This window comes from Rhipicephalus microplus, chromosome 7 (assembly GCF_043290135.1).
Source record: "Rhipicephalus microplus isolate Deutch F79 chromosome 7, USDA_Rmic, whole genome shotgun sequence".
Taxonomy (NCBI): domain Eukaryota; kingdom Metazoa; phylum Arthropoda; class Arachnida; order Ixodida; family Ixodidae; genus Rhipicephalus; species Rhipicephalus microplus.
Window position 1 is genome coordinate 163,084,033 of NC_134706.1, and position 17,529 is coordinate 163,101,561.

The 17,529-nt window shown below is 46.2% G+C and overlaps 1 protein-coding gene across 3 annotated transcripts in view; it reads right to left on the reverse strand.

The window, feature by feature from the left end:
* B9d1 (B9 domain-containing protein 1) overlaps positions 1-13,645 on the reverse strand; it is a 146,879-nt gene extending 133,234 nt beyond the window's left edge. For all 3 annotated transcript variants that reach the window (XR_012885117.1, XM_075869888.1, XM_075869889.1), the window contains exon 1: positions 13,509-13,645. The gene's annotated coding sequence lies outside the window, so the exon portion shown is untranslated. The remainder of the gene's footprint in view (positions 1-13,508) is intronic.
* Between the last annotated feature and the right edge of the window lie 3,884 nt (positions 13,646-17,529).

Below are 17,529 nucleotides of genomic sequence, written 5' to 3' on the forward strand. Positions count from 1 at the left end.
AAAAATTCTCAGAGCTGTAGCCCATTACTAAGGGTGTACCTCAAGGAAGCATTCTCGGACCCCTTCTTTTTATAGCCTACATAAATTATTTCACTCGTATTTATCCAGATGCTAAATGCGTCTTATATGCCGATAATGTCAGCATGTTTGTTTTAGCTGAAAATACTATCGCGCTTGAGGAAAAATGAACCAGTTTCTTGTGAAACCAAAGCTCTGGTCATGCTGTAATACTTTAAACATAAACACTAGTAAAACAAAGGCGGTACTATTTCGACCTAAGAATAAACCTTTTAATGAAAACAAACATCGCAAGTATGGCGATACTTATATTGAGCTAGTAAACAATATAAAATTTTTTTAAATTACAATTTTGAGCAATATGCTTTTCAACTAACAAATTTACAGTGTCCTGGGTCAGTTAACTCGCGTAGCGGGTATGGTCTACAGTGGCAAAACTGTTCTACCATACAAGGTAAAACTCTTACTTTATAAGTCAATTTTCTATTCACATTTTACCTATCATGGGGGACTACAACTTACACAAACTAGCAAAAACTGTACCTGATGCAAAAGAAGTGTATTAGAATCATTTTCAACCTGCCATATGATGCACACACACACGAACTGTTTGACTGGCTGGAATACTACAAGTACATCTTCTTTACAACTTCAAGTCAGCATTGGCAATCAGGTGTAAATTGAAAGAAAGACGACATATTTTTTGTTTGAAACACGAAATAAAAATACATGGAAAATAAAAAAGTTATCCTACATAATTCCTACGTTACTTAACAAATACGTGAAAGTTGGCATAGATTTCTTACACTATACACTGACTCAGTTGCGCGATGTACACATGTTTAGTTTTCAAGATTTCTTTGCAGTTGTATTATTATCATAGTTGCAATTTTTTTTGTAATTTGGACTTGATATTTTATATTTTTTATTTATTTTTATTTATGTTTGGTTGTTTTTAGTTCACAATGCTGACTGCTTGCCACTGCTGTCGTGCTAAAAGGTGGCTATGGGCCTTTGTAAAGCTGCCGCTGTCCTTCATCAAATTATTAATGAAAATTAAAACGTCATTGTTAATATTATTATTATTATTATTAATATTATTATTATTTATGAACAGAATGCTTCACCCCACTCATCATCATTCACTCCATGAATATGCTGTGATTTTTTTTTTCATTGTGAAGACCATCCTGTTCTCACATGCACTAATGTGTCAATAGGACGGCGCTCTTTATATGAGCCCCCACTCTCTCTTGCTCAAGATGGCACCCCTGCACGTCCTGATCCGCAGCGGTAATTTATATATCTCGTTTATGTACACTCATAGTGGCGTAGGCACCGTAACGGCCACGCTTGTCGGACGTTTCATCGCTTTTCATTCCTACAGCGCTTGTAAGATTGAAGTAGTTTGAAATGTGCAAACCAAGGTTAAAGTCGTCTGAAATAAAGGCCAGAGACGCAAAATTTTGACTTCCGCATGGACCGTGACAGTGGAGAATGTTGGAGCGGCCGATGGCTGTTGACAGAAAATGTGAACTAACGTTATCAAATGAAAGGTCTCCCCACATCTCACATAGTGGTCATTCCTGAAGGGCAGTCCACGTCAGGATTGCAGAAACATATAGATAATGTTCTCCATACATGGGGAAATCTGGACATCAGTATTGAAATGCAGAGGTTTAGTTGCGCGAACCATGCTCATGTTTCAAAGCATGAAAAGTCATTCGCGACTATGCAGCTCATGGACATAACATTGTGATGAAGCTGGTCACAGCGTTCCGAGCTGAGTTTTTCTGCGGACTGCATGCAGCTCGCCAAACACCTGCTTGGGTCCCCTGCACAACAGAGCGCAACATGTATAAGCTGACGTTTTTCTAAGTATATTCGAAATGAAAGAACATGCTCATTACCCAGAGTCTTCATATTCTCCATACGAAACATATTTTCTTTCCATCATGTGACATGAATCTTTCTAATTGGAGTCTGACATTATAACCACTCCCGCCTCCAAAACAACATTATTTCCCACCTACTAGGGGGTGGAAAATTTAAGACCTGGCGCCTGTTAAATTATTTCTTGAGGTAATTTGAAATTATATGCAATGCTTACTAAACCAAATAAACACGTCAGAGGTCATATAAACTGTATGACGTGTATACGTGCTCCAGCATTTAGACAGACACGATTTAGGAAGATAGCGTAGACTTTGTGGGAATCCAGGCGTCCGCACCAGTCACCCGATGTCATTTTCCCTCGAAGAGTTCTCGCATCACTCTCCACCCGACGGAACGGATGGCGGCTGGTCACAAATCGCCGTCACTTGGCTGTCATGCCTACCCCTGAAAGTTGAACCATTGGTTTATTCTGGCATGATTCGGGCATTGCTCACGCTCGCCCCACACGGGCGAAACAGGGTTCGGGGAGACGAGATTTTGGAAGGTGTGCATGCGTTTTGGCCTTTATGGTCGGCGGCGATTTCTTTGTTCTCCGCCGGCCAGTGGTTACGTCGTCGCGTCACGGACCCGGCGGGCACGTGCTTCTCTCCATGGTCTCAAAGTTCCAAGGCAGCGCCTTGCGATCGTGCACCGTATGTTCCTATCAACTTTTGCAATGTCTAATCTGCTTATTTTGCATGCTCTGGTGTGCGCAATGGCGGAAGCGCTGGCCGAAGGGTAGGTCGGCGCTTCGAAAAAGGTTCTTTGTGTAACGAGGGCAGTGAGCATGGAGCTCGAATATATAAAAGAAAGAAGACTTGCTGTGATCGCAGGCTTGCGTTCAGTTAGCCCTTGCGCTAAATAAAGCTCTCCTTCGCCGAGTCAACTCCTGCTTGTTCAACAACCCGTTTCAAGTGGCGGAAGTGCCGGCGTACATCTGGTCCTCACCCTAGAACTTCGCAGCCGCACACTCCAACGACCTCCAACAATGACTGATCCGAGGCCATCTCATGCTGCTACTCCAGATCTCGCACCTGTGCCTGTCTTCTGCGCTGACGCTCTCCGGCAGCGCGACCCCCCCCCCATACTTGGTGGCACAGAGGACCAAGATGTGGACAACTGGATTGCCGAGTATGAACTGGTGAGCGCCGTCAATAAGTGGAACGCAGCCGATAAGCTCACAAATGTGAGTTTTTACCTGACCGACGTGGCAAAACTATGGTACAGAAATCATCAAAGTGATTTCAGTACCTGGTCGGAATTGGCGAAAACCCTCGCGGAACTCTTTGGCCGTCCCGCTGTCCGCCGCCTTCGTGCTGAACAGCGCTTGCGGGGCAGAGTACAGAGAGCAAATGAAACTTTCACGAGCTACATCGAAGATGTGCTATTTCTCTGCAAGCTCGTCGATTCGACTCTGGACGAGGCAGGCAAGATCAAGAACATCATGAAAGGAATCGACGACGGTGCATTCCAAATGCTGGCTGCGAAGAGTCCCCAGACGGTCGCCGAGGTGATTCAGCTCTGCCAAAGCTATGATGAGCTGCGTAGGCAGCGCGCTTCTACACGTTGCGCTGCTCAAGACACCGCGGACATCTCATCCCTCGACTATCGCCATGACACCACCGACCACTCTGCGTTGATGCCAGTCATAAAGCAATTCATACGCGAGGAGGTCGCCCGGCAGTTATCTATAATCACAAGAACTACCGAGCCGATGGCACTTTTGTCGCCTTCGCTTCGCCAGGTCATTCAATCGCAAGTTGCCGAAGCATTGCCGCCAGCTCAGGCTCCACCAACTGTTACCGCACCACTAACGTATGCAGCCGCAGTTGCTCGGCCACGTGCGCCAGCGTCTCCGGCCATCTACGAAGCTACTCACCACGTTTATTCGTCGACGCCACCTTCCCGCTCGCTGACCGTCCCGTCTCCGGCTGTATATGAAGCAGGCCAGAACGTTTATATGACGCCGCCGCCTGCACAACCATTTACGGTAACTTATTCAGCGAACAGTGCCCCTATCGTCAGCCAATGGCGCACTCCGGATAATCGGCCGATATGTTTTTCATGTGGCATCCCAGGCCACGTAGCTCGTCACTGCCGTCGTCGCAGCATCCCTTCTCACGACATTGCAGGGGCCTCATATTACATGCCCACCATGCCCACTCAGCCGCGATATCCCGTTCCTGCCGATTCACCTCTAGACGTACGTCCCGGTCACCGACCATCCGGCGCAAGCCGTTCACCTTCTCCTCGTCGTCGATCTATTTCTCCAATGTTACGTTGCAACAGCCCACCGCGAGAGGAAAACTGACGGGCGCAGTTCTCGAGGCAAGAACTGCGGTGGCAGCGAAAATTTCAAGACCTAACCGCTGTCCCCCGAACGAAATCGAACTCTATATTGATGGCATTAAGGTGCATGGACTTGTTGACACTGGAGCTGCCGTATCTGTAATTAGCGAGAAATTGTGCCGAAACTTGAAGAAAGTGACCACACAACTTATCGACCTATCTTTGCAGAGAGCTACGTCCCATCATATTCAGCCTTCAGCTTTGTGCACTGCACGAGTCGTCATTCAAGGTGCGATGTACGTCGTCACATTTATAGTGTTATTCCGTTCTTCGCATGACGTTATCCTTGGTTGGGACTTTCTTTCGTCAAATTCTGCCGTGCTATGTCCCCGACGATGTGTTTTCGTGTAGAGTGTTTGCTGCTTCTGACGTTGACATTGCGTCTTTCTCAGCTGTTGTTGTCTCGGTGTCATGTGCCTCCCCTCTGAAATCGCCTGTGTTGTTTATGCCATCGGTCTAATCTGCGTGCCGTCGAAATATCATGCTTCCGTTTGCCGTCGTCATTTTTCGCAATGGTCACACTGCCATTTATGTGTGCAATCCCTCGGACAGCCCGTCATCCCTACTACGTGCAGAATGCCTGGGAAGCTACGAACCTTACGAGTGCATTCTTCCGGCTACTACACCCGTTTCTATGGTTTCGCTCCCAATTTGTGCTGTCACTCCTACCAACGCGCCTAATGATGCTCTGGACGTATTTTTGAATGCCATCGACTCTGAGCTCGCACCAACTCAGCGCGAAGAGATTATAAATCTTCTTCTCCGCTTTCGTTTTTCATTCAATCGTGACCAGTCAGGCTTAAGCCGAACCTCTGTGGTCGTTCACCGTATTGACACCGGTCAACAAGCCCCGCTAAGGCAGCGTCTGTACCGTGTGTCATCTGCTGAACGCCGTGTCATCGACGAACAAGTGGACGACATGTTGAAACGTGGCATCATCGAGCCCTCCAACAGTCCCTGGGCTTCACCGGTTGTTCTCGTCAAGAAAAAAAGACGGATCCATCCGGTTCTGCGTTGACTACCGCCGACTCAACAAGATAACGCACAAAGACGTATCACCTCTGCCGCGAATCGATGATGCTTTGGACTGCCTACAAGAAGCAGAGTTCTTTTTTTCATTAGATTTACGCTCCGGCTACTGGCAGGTTCCCATGGCAGAGGGTGACCGCCCGAAGACAGCTTTTGTAACACCGTATGGACTATATGAATTCACCGTTATGCCCTTTGGCCTCTGCAATGCGCCTGCCACTTTCTAAAGGATGATGGATACCGTCTTGCGAGGTCTGAAATGGAAAACGTGCCTCTGTTATTTGGATGACATTGTGGTATTTTGAAGCGACTTTGTGACCCACCTCAGCCGCCTCGAGCAAGTTCTTACGTGCCTTTCCACGGCGAGACTTCAACTTAACTTGACGAAATGCCACTTCGGCGCTCGCAAGCTTGTAATTCTCGCCCATGTGGTTTCTAAGGACGGCATTCTCCCGGACCCTACGAAACTTAATGCAGTCGCGGCGTTCCGAAAGCCCAACACCATCAAAGAGCTTCGAAGCTTCATCGGCCTATGTTCTTACTTCCGGCGCTACGTCCGCAATTTCGCCTCCATTATCGCCTTCTTGACCAATCTTCTTGCCGGAAGTTCTGATTTGTCAGCGTGGTCACAGGCGTGTGATGATGCATTTCAGGAACTCTGACGGCTCCTCACCACGCCTCCCATACTCCGACATTTCGATCCGTCTGCTCCAATGGAGCTTCATACGTACGCTAGTGGTGTCGGACTAGGGGCCATACTGGCCCAATGCAAGGAGGACTTTGACAAGTACGTCGTTGCCTATGCCAGCCGCACCCTCAGTAAAGCCGAGAAGAATTACAGTGTAACTGAAAAGGAGTGCCTCGCCATTATTTGGGCAATCGGAAAATTTCGGCTTTATTTATATGGACGTCCGTTTGATATTGTAACAGACCACCATGCGCTTTGCTGGTTATCTTCACTAAAAGATCCTAATGGTCGGCTCGCTCGTTGGGCATTGCGGTTGCCGGAGTTCGGTATCCGTGTTATCTACCGTTCTGGCCGGAAGCATTCCGACGCCGATGCCCTGTCACGTTCGCCATTGGCTTCAGAGCCTGTCGGCTCGCCTATCTCCACTAGTGCTGCCTTGGCCATCAGCATTTCGGACATGCCTTCCGAGCAACGCAAAGATGCTTGGAGTTCCTCTCTTTTGGACTTTCTCTCAACCCGGACGCCCGCTCCAGTTTCCAGGACGCTTCGCCGTCAAGCAGGACACTTCGCTATTCGGGATAACCTGCTTTACCGCCGAAACTACAGCTCGATCGGCCGTAAGTGGTTGCTCGTCATCTCCCGACATCTGCGCTCTGACATCTGTGCCACGATCCACGATGACCCGCAATGTGGCCACGCTTGTGTGTTAAAAACATACACCCGCTTGCAGCTGCGGTACTACTGGCGCGGTATGTACCGTTTCGTTCGCCGTTACGTAAGGTCTTGCCTTACGTCCCAAGACACAAAATGCCCACTCAACATGCCACAGGGCCCTTGTAGCCGTTGCCATGTCCAGCACGAGCTTTCGATCGTGTCGGAATCGAGTAGCAACCGCTGGGTCATTGTCGCTATCGACCGCCTAACGCGGTACGCTGAAACAGCTGCATTACCTTCTGCTACCGCAAAAGACGTTGCGTGTTTTCTACTGCAAAACCTGGTTTTAAGGCATGAAGCACCTCGGGAGTTACTAAGCGACCGTGGCCGCGTTTTTCTCTCCGATGCCATCAAAGCATTGTTGAGCGAGTATCGCATCATACACCGCACTACCACAGCCTATCACCCGCAAACTAATGGGATGACAGAGCGTTTTAATCGTACACTTGGGGATATGCTGGCCAAGTACGCTTCATCCGACCAGTCAAATTGGGATAGCATACTCCCTTTTGTGACATATTCTTACAACACTGCAACGCAAAGCACCTCTGGATTTTCGCCTTTCTTCCTTCTTTATGGACGCGAGCCATCATCAACAATGGATACCATTCTTCCTTATCGACCGGACCCTTCACAGATGACTACCGTTTCTCGAGCAGCAGCACACGCTGAAGAATGTCGGAAGCTTGCTCGTGCGTTCACGTCACATGACCAGACGCGCCAAAAACATTGCCACGACGCGTCAACCACGCATATAAGGCTTGCTCCGAACTCACTGGTGTGGTTATGGATTCCTTCTACTCCTCCAGGACTCTCCCACAAGCTTTCGTCCAGGTACCATGGCCCTTATCGAGTTGTAGGCCAAACATTCCCTGTCAACTACCTTGTCGAGCCGCTGGATACTTCTCCGGACAAGCGCCGTCGGGGAAAATAAATCGTACACATCTCTCGGCTCAAGCCATACCATGACCCTTCTGTGTACACCTGTCCTTAGGTTGCCAGGATGGCTCCCTCATCAGCCGGGGGTGATTTTAACGAGGGCAGTGGGCATGGAGCTCGAGTATAGAAAAGAAAAAAGACTTGCTGCGATCGCAGGCTTGCGTTCAGTTAGCCCTTGCGCTCAATAAAGCTCTCCTTCGTCGAGTAAACTCCTACCTCTTTAACAACCCGTTACATTTGTCAATTGTTTGTTCGATTAGTGTATAAGTGCGCCGTTCGCAACTACTAATAAATCTGTTAGGTAACTTGAATTAGCTAATTGGTGTCTTTTATAATTATGCCACTTACAATGGGAACATAGTTTGATTGAGTAATATCTGTGTACTGAATAATAAACCAACCCATTTGCAAAGCGTCGCCTAGGTTCTTCCACGTTGCGCGCTCGCCGTCCCTTCGTGCTCAGCAATATGAACCGTATACAGAGTGCGACAATGTGATGAGTAAAGGAGAAGCACGAGGCGCGTGCTGAACGCGGAAGCACAGTGACGGTGCACGAGGAGAGGCTCCCGAGAGCACGCGCACCAGCCATGTAGACGCAAGAGATTGGTCCGAGAAAGGCTCGTGGAACGCGACCCGGGCTGAGAAGAAAAATTGGCAGATCCCTCGTACTGTGGGATTCGATGATATGTGAAGCACGAATAAGAAAGGTTGATATGTCACTTTAGAATCAGGCCAACGTTACGAGGTGAAGGTAAATTATACCGTACATGACTTCCGTGTCATGATTATTATGTTTGGATGTGTCGTTAACCTTCGTCATTTATTCACGTCACGTGATACCATACTTAGCATATGTGGAGCTGGCAAAACAGCCGCGATGACGCTATTAGCATGGTATTTAGCCATGTTCTTACATGATGCGCGTGTCCAGATTATCATGTTTGCACCAGTCATATATTTTGTCAACCACTGGCGTCACGTAACACCAAATTTGGTATATGTTGAGCTATAGCACAAACCCCGCGAGCGCATGATAAAGGGTCCAATATACTCCAATTTAGCGTGTACGCATGTGCACGCTGAGCGCAGTGACGCTTCGTTAGCAAAACGCAAGCACTCTCTAGTCTGACGCCAGGTGCGACCAGCGTCCGTTGGCGCGGCCCAATGGCAACCGGAGCGAAATGCAACATCCTGCATTTCCCGCTGATGCGTTGCCCGGACAACACTGCGTCTTCCTCTTTTCGTGACTAAGAGACGCCGGACGCGCTAAAACGCTCATGCGTCAAAGCAACGCAGCGCGGCGCGCGCCTTTGGTGTACATATAGCAGGACCGGGGCCTGACATGGCAACGCCGGTGTGACATGTCGAAATGAATGCCGGTGAGCATGTGCATCGCGTCACGTTGAATTGTGATGGCGCCTTGACTGTGGCTTGTAGTCATGTTCTTACCAGACACGCATCTCATGATTACTATGTTTGCACCAGTCCCATACCTCCGCCATCTATTTCCGTCGCATAATACCAAATTTGGCACAAGTGAAGCTATTGAAATGGCCGCGAGCGCATCATGAGCGTGGCATGTATTCAAGGTTTTACATGACACCCATGTCATGATTATCATGTTTAGATGTGTCATTTACCTATGTCGCCCGTTCGCGTCGCGTAATACCGAGTGTGGTACATGTGAAGCTAGCGGAACGGCCGCAAGCGCATCATGAGCGTTGCATGCAGTAATGTTGTTACATAACACGCATCCCATTTTTATCATGTTTGCACCAGTGTCATACCTTCGCTATCCATTCTCGTCCCATAATACCAAATTTGGTATAAGTGAAGCTATTGAAACGGCTTCCAGCACATCATGAGCGTGGCATGTAGTCATGCTGTTACATGACACGCATCTCACAATTATCATGTATGCACCTGTCACATACCTTCGTCATTCATTCACGTACTGTAATACCAAATTTGGTATATGTGACACTAGCGGAACGGCCACGAACGCATTATGAGCATGGCAAGTAGTCATGTTGTTACATGACACGCATGTCATGATACATGACACGCTTGTCAGGGTCTGTCGCTTGTGTTCGCAATGCAATCTTGCCATACCATACCAGTTTTGCAACATGCCATGTGAGCAAAACCACCGCAATATCTGCAGGACCATGAAACGTAAATAACAACATTCATGTCATACTTTTTATGTTATGACTATTCAATTATGTTCCTAATGTAGTCATGTTATGATATACCAAGTTTAGTATCGATTCGAAATGGACAGGAAAGCTAAATGTTGTAGGGGGCTAGATAGATAGATAGATAGATAGATAGATAGATAGATAGATAGATAGACAGATAGATAGATAGATAGATAGATAGATAGATAGATAGATAGATAGATAGATAGATAGATAGATAGATAGATAGATAGATAGATAGATAGATAGATACGCTCAAACTCGCCGTAGTTCGCTAAGAAATGCTTCGCATTTAAAATCGCAAAGGATGAGCTAGAACTGGGTGTTTGGACGCCGAGCTCCGTAGGCGTGGGAAACGAGCGTCGTTACCGTGACGGAAGCAGTAGAATCACCCGGTTCTTAGTCTGTCGGCGAAGAGGCTCGTCGAGTGGCCGTCAATATCGGAAAGATCAAGTGAGGCTGTCCGGACTGGCCGCAACCTGTTAGAGCAGTTCCTGCGTGGACTTCATCTCCGCTTCGATGCATAACGTATGCGGCCTGCGCCACAGTCAAGACACCATTGATGAGTTTGGTGCAGCCTAGCTGTGTCAGAGGATACGACAAAGACTGGACCCATTCGGCAATGAGGACGAGTGGCTCACTCGGTGAAAGAGGACGACGACGGTAGGAACTTGGCGAAGACGTCGACGACACGACTCGCCTTGCCGTTGACATAGCAAGGGGCAACGAGTCGCTATGCGACAAGCTGTACGGACATTCCATTTTTGACGCCATATTGGCTTACCACCAATGACTAAGGCTAGCAATGGATTGGAACGGGGGTACAACCTGTTTGGGTTTGCCCATGCTCGGGAATTGTTATTGATAGTATATATTTCAGTGTTAATGAGAGCTTGAACGCGAATTTTGTGTATTTGCGACATCCGACTTTCGTATAAAGTGGGTTTGTTTTGCCACGCTCGTCTGTCTCAAATCTACCCTTGGTAAGCGCTCCTGAAATAAGTTCATGATAGACGAGACGCACGAACGAGGACGGCGCACCCCTGCCTGGAGCTCGCAGTACGCGAGCCCACAGTGGTCTACAAAGGCAACGCAAAGAATAGAGCAACATCATAACTTTAGAAGCAGGATTCAAGGCTGTATGCTAGCTGAACGGAAACCTGATTGATTGATATGTTGAATTTAACGTCCCAAAACCACCATATGATTATGAGAGACGCCGTAGTGGAGGGCTCCGGAAATTTCGACCACCTGGGGTTCTTTAACGTGCACCCATATCTGAGTACACGGGCCTACAACATTTCCGCCTCCATCGGAAATGCAGCCGCCGCAGCCGGGATTTGATCCCGCGTCCTGCGGGTCAGCAGCCGAGTACCTTAGCCACTAGACCACCGAGGCGGGGCGGCTGAACGGAAACCTGCTTGCTACTTCATTGACCACAATGTTAAGTACAACCGATAGTAATATTAGGGCTAATCTTTCTCTCGTCTTTCGCATGTTTTTTATGTTCTATCATTTTCTGTCAGAGATATACCATTTTTCTTCCTTGGCCACCTTCTTTTGCTGTCTGCCAAAGTTGCTGCTTATGGCTTCATGTGAAGCGTTAGGCGTAAAATGCGTCTCTCTTTCTTTCTGTCATGGCGGCAGCCAACCCTTATGCCATGCCTGTGGCCTTCTACGTGGTCGCTGATAACCGCCTGAACGTCGAGCCGTAGCATTATATAGATCATATGACGGAAACGCTATGATTTAGAGTTGCTACTTCCTTAGAGCCGCGCCAGAGGTGCGGGTGTGCGAGCCACAACAACATATTAGTCGGTGCGGTCTCATACTTAGCATGTTGTTTTTTTAATTATGCTAGATATAGTGACAGAGGACACGGTGTACAAAAAAACGAAAAGAAGACATTCGAATATTTTCACGGACGACATGGTGCACCGAAAAACAAGCGATTCAGATATTTTCAAACCAATTTCAAACTTGCTCTAGCATGTTTCACAAGTTACAGCCCTACGTAGACGAGGTTGGCGGACAGATGACCCTAGGTACTCGTATATTGAAAGCTCCAAGACGTCAAGAATAAATTACCACCAACTCTCAGAAGTTTTTTTTTTTTGGCAATATTCTATAAAGCAATTGGCTCGTTCAACCAAGCAAGCAAAAAGCTAAATAACTACGGCCGCCTGATCGTACTTCGAGAGGCTGTAGGCATCGGGTGAATAAATGTCGCTTTGTAGAAACTCATAAGACTTATTTCTTTTGCGATATCTTTTCACGAAGAATATCTGCAACGTGCTTTGCACAAAAAGAAGTAGAGTTTGGTATTCTGAAACCTAAATATCTTGAAGTACACCTTTCCTGGGCACAGCGGATCATTTTTGGCTACTTGACGATCGTTAACGGGCACTTAAAATATGGTATAGGTGTATTTGTATTTAATGCAGAATACTTTTAGTAACCTGCGATTCGCTGATGATGTTGTCTTGATGAGTAACTCAGGAAACGAATTAAAGTTCATGATTACTGAACCGCGCACGGAAAGCAGACAAGTAGGGCTGAAAACAGTATGCACAAAACTAAAGTAATATGCAGAAAACAGCACTTAGCGATAGGTAGAGAGGCGCTGGAAGTTAAGATAATCTATCTACTTAGGACAGGCGGTAACCGCGGAGCCGGACCATGAAAGCGAAATAACTAGAAGAATATGGATGGGGTAGATCACATTTCGCAAACTCCCTCAAACGATGAATGGTAATTTGCCACTAACCCTCAAGAGCAAGGTATATAGTAGCTGCATCTTGCCATTACTTATCTATGGAGCAGAAACCTGCAGGCTCAGAAAGAGAGTTCATCTTAAATTGAGGACGACGCGGGAAGCGACGGAAAGGAAGATGAAAGGTGTAACCTAAAGAGAGAATAAAAGAGCAGAGCGTGTCAGGGAACAAACCAGGGTTAGGGATATCATAGTTGAAATCAAGAAGAAGAATTGGACATGGGCCGGCCACGTAGCACGTAGGCAGGATAGCCGCTGGTCATTAAGGGTAACTGACTGAATCCCCAGAGAAGGCAAACGCACGAAGGGGAGACAGATAGTTAGCTGGGCCGATGAGATTAGAAAGTTCACAGGTAAAACGTAGCGACAAAAATCACAAGATCGGGGGATTATAAGAGAGGCCTTTGCCCTGCAGTGGGCGTCATCAGGCTGATGATGATGATGATGACGATGGTGGTGCGTGTATGTTACAGCAATAGCATTAAAGAGCTGGTTTCGCAGAAATTCCGGCGTCTTCGTCGTTGGTTGAGAGCCAAAAATAATCATCGTTTTTGTGACTGGACAATCCAGACAGATGTAATAAAATAAATAATAAAAACCTAGAGGTCCCAGTGAGAATAGTGCCCAAGTCGTTTGCCAGGCATGCAGATGTTCTGCCACGCAGCCATGCGTCTGATTGGAAGTACAAAAAATAACTTCCTCGGCTTGAAAATGCAGTAAAAATATCCTTATTGTTTTACAAACACACGCGTCCTGTAGATGGGCTTCAAAAGACAACGTGCAATGTTAGAGTTATATTTGGTTGTCTCTTGATCGTTTCATGCACAGCGTTTCACATCGCTAAAGAAGGCGCAATGCTTACTTGAATGGGGCGCCTCACCAACGTCTTTCCTAATGACACACTGTCCTCGTTACTACGATGACCATGCACTCAGCACTCTTCAGTTAGCTGCAACATCGGATAGACTGCATCCCGAAGCGCTGAAAACGTGCGTGTAGTTGCGAGACATAACAAAACGCGTCGCCGTAGAAACGGAGAGAAAATGTTTTTGGCCGGAGGTTAGCGTGCGGTACACCACCGCCATCTACCGATACCACGTGAAGTTATTGATCTAGAGCCACGGCCGCCTGGATCGGGGCGCGTGGCGGTGTTGCTCCGGCGGTCCCGTTCGGACGGAGGAGGCATAACTGCAGAAAGGGCGTGGCCGCTGCTTTCACCGCACAGCAACGCGCACCTACTACCCCTCGATTCCTTTGCTATGTATGTAGGAAGATTCGCGGCGCCTTGATAATTTTTTTTTGTTCGGAGCAGTCCAGGCAGCCGCTGGGTCGCGCAACAACTAATCGTCTCTTCTGTATCTGCAGGTGCGTACAAGCTACGTTTGTTTCACGCCTAAAACCTAAGAATTAGTGTTGCCTGGACTGCTCCGCGTTTTTTTGACTGCTCCGCGTTTTTTTTTTTCCTGCCAGAGATATGAGTAACAAAACTCCCACAACCGTCAAGGAACTTAACGTAGCACTAGCGGACTTGAGTGCTCGACTTGATGCTAAAAATGACCAACTGAAGGAAGATTTAAAGGCAATAATTGAAGTAGAGATACAACCGATAAGACAGTCAATTGAGCATAAGCATGCTGCACTAAAGAAAGAGCTGCCTAAGCTAATTGAAAAAGAGCTCAAACCACTCAAAAAAGCAATGGAATTCATTAATAAGCAATTTGAGGAATTTAAATCGGAAATCGGTGACTTGAAAAATGAAATTGCAATCGTCAGAACGGAAAACAGGGCAATCAAGAATGACTTCAGCAGGCTCACGACTGAGCTAAAGGAAACAAGAAAAGAGCTAACAGAGCTACAACAGTACAGCCGACGTAACAATGTGGAAATTAAAGGTGTCCCCGTGCAAGAAAAAGAGAACCTTGTAGCAGTGATCAAGAGCATATCAACCTATTTGAAAGTGGATATAAATGAATCTGATCTCGAGGTTGTACATCGTGTTCCAACCAGGGAAAAGTCACAATCGAACATCATTGCTAAGTTCATCTCCCGCATCCCCAGAGATAAGTTCATGAATGCCACGAAGAAGCAAAGATTGACCACTGCAATCATAGGCTTTGAAGGTTCCACCCCGCTCTATATTAATGACCACCTATGTCCAGCTAACAAGGTACTGCTGGGCAAGGCATTAAAGGCGAAGCGCGAAAATAACTGGAAATTTACTTGGGTATCCGGCGGAAAAATTCTCATGAGAAAGACAGAAAATTCGCGAGTATTGCACATAACATGCGCAGAAGATCTATCGCAAGTTTCCTGAGCAATGATGTTTGATTCTTCAAGTATCGACCAAGCTTGGCATGAGTACGAAAACTTGTCTGTTGTTCATTGCAATATTCGAAGTGCGCGAAGAAACTTAGACCAATTCTGCGCTCATTTGTCGCGTCATTCATTTGTATACGACGTTATCGCTCTTATTGAAACCTGGTTGAAAGATGGAGAATCTGCGCATGTTCCAGGATACACATTATTATCGCTACCTAGGAAGAGCAGTTCGCGAGGTGGGGGCGTTGCTCTGTTCCTTAAAAAAAGCATCGATTACCAGTGCATGCCTAACCACTCTACTAGCCAACCTGAATGTGAAGCCTTGTTTGTGCATTTGAAATGTGGCGTTATACTCGGAGCTGTTTATCGTCCACCTAGCTCGTCTGTAGCAGCATTCATTTCTACTATGGAAACTGTCTTAGACCCTTTGATAGCCTACAACCGCCCACTGGTTATATGTGGTGATTTTAACGTCGATCTACTTAAAGATGAATACCCTGACTATGTATTGATGCTCCAGTCATATAATCTAATGAACGTTATTAATGCCCCTACACGAATAAGTGATAACTGTTCCTCACCTATTGATCATAATATTTGTGGAACTTATATGAGTGTTTTCGCCGGAGTGTATGACGTTACTATTGCTGATCACTGCCCCACTTTTCTGTTTGTGCCTAATGCTAATTTAGGACCTCCATGCCATAACTCAAAACGAGTTAAGCGGACAAACTACGCTGTAGTGCGCAAATTACTTGAGCGTACGGATTTTGAAGCCTTGTACCACAGTAATGTTCACACTGAAGGGGAAAACTTTATTTGCCATATAATGGAGGCAATTAGCCAATCAACCCAGGAATACACAGGCCGAAGACACAAGGAAGCAATATGTCCTTGGGTGACGCGGGACATACTGAATGTTATAAAGAAAAAAGATACATACTTCACTAGATGGAAACAAAACAAAACAAATGAATACTATGAAAAGCAGTTTAAACACTTCAGAAACAAATCAGTCGGGATGTTAAGGAAAGCCAAGAAGCAGTATTACAGTGCTAAAATAGTCCAACAGAGCGGTGACATCAAGCAGGTATGGAAGCTAGTGCGTGAAGTTACGGGAATAGGTGAAAAAAAGCGCATTGCTCCGGATAATCCTACAACAAATACCGCTGATAAATTCAATAATTTTTTTACCAATGTTGGTAACAACTTTCCTGCTCAATCTCAAGCAGATCCTCTACATTCTTTCCAAAACAAAATATTTGAGGAAGACTTTCAGCTTGCAAGCGTAACCACTGAGGAAATTAGGTCAGAAATCCTAAAACTCCCATGCAATAAAGCCGTTGGTCATGATGGGATTACTACAAAACTACTGAAGGTAAATGTAGACCTTCTTTCGGAGCCTCTTTCCCGCATCATGAATAACTGCCTGCAAAATGGAACTTACCCAAATATCCTAAAGATAGCGAGAGTCGTACCTATTTACAAATCCGGGGATCGAGAAAATCCGAGCAGTTACCGTCCCATCTCGGTGCTCAGCATTATTAACACGCTTTTTGAAAAGGTAATTAGGTCCCGTCTCTGTCGATTTCTAAGCTCAAACGACATAATCTGCCCTGAACAACATGGTTTCATCACAAATAGGTCAACGAGCACAGCTGTTTTTACACTAGCACAGTTCGTCAACTCAGTACTTCATGATAACGAAATTGCCGTCAGCGTTTTCTTGGATATAAAAAAAGCATTCGATACTGTTTCGCATTCCATTTTATTAAAGAAATTAGAATCTTATTATGGCTTCACCGAGAAGACACTTCGGTTATTTTCTAGTTATCTGGCAGAAAGAAAACAATGCGTCGTGTTTGACCGTATATCTTCAGGATTTAGAAAAATAACATGTGGAATACCCCAGGGAACCGTGCTAGGTCCTATGTTGTTTTCACTATACATAAATGACTTACCATCTGCACTTTCACGCAAAACCATAATGTACGCTGATGACACTGCATTGCTTTTTCGAGGTAACTCTCTGTGCACGCTAAAAGAAGAAATCACGGCAGAGTTGGCACAGATTTCCGCATGGTTCGCCCGCAACAAGCTCGCATTAAATGTAGCCAAAACTAAATATATCATATTTCATTCCAGAAGAAAAAACCTCGATTATAGTCAGCTGGACTTAGAAATTAACGACGCGCCCATTGAGCGCGTTTCCGCGTTTAGATACTTAGGGGTTCTAATAGATGAAAACCTGAATTGGAAAGATGAGGTTAATTACATATCCAAAAAGCTTGCTTTCGCATGCTTCACGCTCATTAAAGCCAAATGTTACTTTCCATATAACGTGCTACGATCATTATACTTCTCTATATTTCACTCTCAACTCAGTTATTGTAGCGAAATATGGGGCTTTACTTATCTAACGTATATAGCACCGATCATACGATTGCAAAAACGCGCCTTAAGAATTATTACGGCATCGTCCTCTTGTTGCCCAAGCTCAGATTTGTTTTCATCTACTCAGATACTGCCTTTCACGTCTCAGCGAAATTATAAAACCACGGTGT